Below are 4,089 nucleotides of genomic sequence, written 5' to 3'. Positions count from 1 at the left end.
TTCTTTTGCTCTTGTCATTGTCTACCTGAGTTCTAATGGATGTTACTGATTGTGTGGGCGGGGCTCTTTAAACCAGGTTAGATTGAGAATAACACTGAAATAGTGGTCAACTGAAATGTTAGTAACATCAAGTGTTCATTCAATGATATTAACACAGAGCGTGAGTGGATATCCCGATATGTTGCCACATGAAGGTTAATTCTGTACATAATTTGAAATCACCAAGTTCACATATTACAACCACATGGCCCATATTACAACCACACGGCCCTTTCAACACCTACTGAGTTCTTAAGGAAAGACCAAGAACATCTAGTGGTGACACAGGAGTTAGAATAGACATTAAATTAAAGGTCATTTGTGAAAAAGTAATACCATACACAGGTGACCATGGGAGTACTATATGTAACCGTACTTGGCAGATGGCTAGTCTGTTCATACGTTCCCCCACAGGAAGACTCCTGTTTGCTTTCCTGATCAAGCACAAGCAATCTGTCTCGGTCTCAGAACCATATCTTCTCTTGTATTATTACTGTTTCTTTTTCAAATTAAATGTTGTTGTTTGTTTCCATGAAATTAATAATTTGTAAGTGTTAATGTAGGCTGTGGTGTTTGAAACACATTCCTCCAGGTTGGTGTCCTGAGGTAGCGGAAACATTGTACACCTGGATTCATGTTGATCATGAGTACTTTCTAAAACGGTGTTAATCTCACTCACTATGGCTGGGATATTTTCAATATAAGCGACCACATGTTATCAAAACCCCATTCACTCCTTGATAAGTACTTAGTATGAATAAAACTGTAAACTATATGATCTAAAACAAAATGGATCTAATAATCTTGTATGGGAAAACTGACCAGTCTGGCTGGGTTCTACCCGAATCCATTCTGGGGAACCTGGGGAGGTATGATTTGTGTGAATGTTTTACCCACATCTACAATAGCTCATTGGAACCCAGTCGTGTCTGGACCCAGCCAATGAGAGAGTGGTGACAAGGATCGACGCCGTCGTAATGACAGTCCACCAGTCTCCGACCCTGACCACCCAGCTGGTCTTATAACCAGCACTAAGCCGGTACCAGGTCTAACTCTGTACATCCTGTGCAGTGAAATCAAACATTACCTCCAAATGTACCTCAGATTCTGACAGAAGGCTTATTGGCACGCTGGACATACACACTCGCCTTTCTAGACATCAAGATACCTCAACACTTTTGACACCATAAGACGTGACTGAAAACAGTCGTCAGCTTGAGACATTGGCACGCGTGTTCCTTCATGCACTTCAACATTCTGAGCGAGTGTGTGAGTATGGTTTTACGCCGCCTTTGTCAATATTCCAGCACTATCACGGCGGGGGACACCAGAAATGGGCTTCACACATTGTACCCACGTGGGAAATCGAACCCGGATCTTCGGCGTGATCTCCATAACTCTACGACACCAACACGACAGAGACGTTCTGATGAGTCTTCTCAGGAATGTGCATCATGGTCCGGGCTCCCTAGGCTTAACAGGCGCGTTAGCCGAGAGGCAGAAAGTGTGAGGGATGCATTCAGACAATATGTTAACAGGGTCAAGTACCATGGCAGATCAATGTTGTTAGGAGAGGACTGTTTCCAAACTAGATAAGTTGATATCTTACCTGCTGTCTCCTTCAGAACATCCGCGGTCAACACTGTCTTCAGAGTGCACGTCATCCTCTTCCCGACCTTCCCCTGTGTCACTTGGCATGTTGCTCACTGTGCTGCAGAAAACAAGTGTTTGTTTTAAACATTAAAACCTTTTGCTTGATATCACATAGCCAACCATTGCATGAAAAACACAATTGTTTGGTTTTTTACAAATCATTTTGTTTGATATTTTGGAAGTAGAATACGAACTTACTAGTCATCTTCCATGTATTCATCTAGAAATCCCAACATTTTATACCAAGGCCAATTTGGTTCCTTAATATCATCTCTTAATGAGCCACTTTTTTTTGCTTTCTCTTTGTTCCCTTCGTTTTCTTATATACGTGTCTTTAATGCTCCTCCAGCGAGTCCTGGCTGCAATTAAAACACGCGGAGTTGATAGACAATAAAAGAACATAACACAATTTATTTTGATTATTTTACAATGTCTTTTGGGCTGATAATATTATACACATCTTGCAACCTATAACATCCCACGATAATATTGAGAGCTGTTCAAGGTTTTAGGGATTTTCTTTAATAATACATAAACCTGAGGAAAATAAAACGCTGACACCAAGGGTCTTGGATATAGATGTCCGTATGTTATAGATTACATCCACATCTCTGTAGTTTCTGGATCTCTTATGGTATAGCGTGCTGTTTGCTTCACCAAGGGATATTAATTGTTCCGTATCGATGGAAGTCCGTTGACCTCTTTTACCTGTCATTCTGCTTGTTCTGAGAATGCAATTTATCAAATGTTTGTCATATTATGGTATATGTTATGTACAGACAGGGGCAGAAACACATTATAGATAATATCTCATCAAATCCACAGCTTCTCTGCAGTTGGAATCGTGTATTTTTATCGAAAGATGAGGAAATAACCTTACCTGATTGCCCACGTGTTGGGGAAATACCTTTTTTGGAATGACGCATCAGGGGTATTCCTCATGTGAGTTCATTTGCGTTGCGTCAAAAATAGGAGGCCTACCTATCGTATCGGATCGCAACGCATGCAAAATTTGCACCTAGTGTATTGTCTAAATGGAAATAGTACTGCTTGCGTTTTTTCGGACGCAACACATTACGCAACGCAGAGAAAATCGGACGTAGTGTAAATCCAGCCTAAGTGGGTGCTCAAAGCACTACAAAATAATATATGTTTAAGTAGAGTTAAATAGTGTAGTGAAAAGAGATGCGCTTGATGTGATTTGAACGCAGTAAAAGATGGAGACAGTTTTAAGGCGCAGGAGCACAAACCCTGAAAGAACGCTTTTCAAAACTGGCAAAAGTGTCCAGTCTATAAGAAGGAGTTTTCAATAAAAGTTTGCTTTCAGATCGCAGTTGTCTGGGTTGTTTGTAGGGGGGTCGCTTAGATATCCTGGTGTCATGCCATTTAGACTCTTGTATGTCATAAAAGATCTATGAGCGTTTCGTTTTCAAACCTGGCAACAGCTTTCACTGACCAGAAGGTAAAAGTGCATATACTCTTTGTTTATACAGTGGTCGGGGTCATGAAATGTTTACTGACCATTGTAAAACATGCATTTCGTATCAAATAGCTACTGAAACTTAAGTGTCATTCTTTCAACAATAAAGGATACAAAAGACAATACTCTCTCTCTCTCTCTCTCTCTCTCTCTCTCTCTCTCTCTCTCTCTCTCTCTCTCTCTCTCTCTCTCTCTCTCTCTCTCTCTCTCTCTCTCTCTCTCTCTCTCTCTCTCTCTCTCTCTCTCTCTCTCTCTCTCTCTCTCTCTCTCTCTCTCTCTCTCCATATTACAGTATTTTAATACACGTCACTTTTACCACAATAAAAGTACAAGTAAACTACATAATCAGATGGGATTAATGTCCAAAGCGGGTTAATTCCCGTGTTGTAGACGGGCCAACTTGGCAAGTCGTCTTGGTCAGGGCTACTCTGTGTGGCTGTTTGTGGACCACACACGGGATGGTCGCCTACCCTGGACAACAAATACTTGGTAATAAGGCTTGCCCAATGATATCCCTCCATGTTAGATGGGCATTTGTATATACTGCCTGAGATTACCTGGGCCAATATTTTGGATGTCAATGTTTACAGTGTGTTTTGATGTGGAAGTCCGGTGGCTATACATGGTATTGGTTTAAATATACACGATCCGTTATCAATATACACAGCATTAGAGATGCACTACTTACACAAAAAGTCGAGTGCCTGAGACTGAATTTAAATTTTTATGCATATTTGCGAGCGAGCGCAAAGAGGCATTTATAACTTTATATCGTGATGTGAAATAAATGACTTTCATCAAATGTCTTTATTATTGTGTTTACTCATTGACGCTGCCATTACGGCGTGTTAGCCACGAGCTTCATCCGCTGACATATTTCCCTCAGGGGTGATAACTTTTCAGAAAACAATATTTTG

This window comes from Haliotis rubra, unplaced genomic scaffold, assembly GCF_003918875.1.
Source record: "Haliotis rubra isolate DU_JTF1 unplaced genomic scaffold, ASM391887v1 Scf428, whole genome shotgun sequence".
NCBI lineage: Eukaryota > Metazoa > Mollusca > Gastropoda > Lepetellida > Haliotidae > Haliotis > Haliotis rubra.
Note: the sequence above shows the minus strand (reverse complement) of the source record.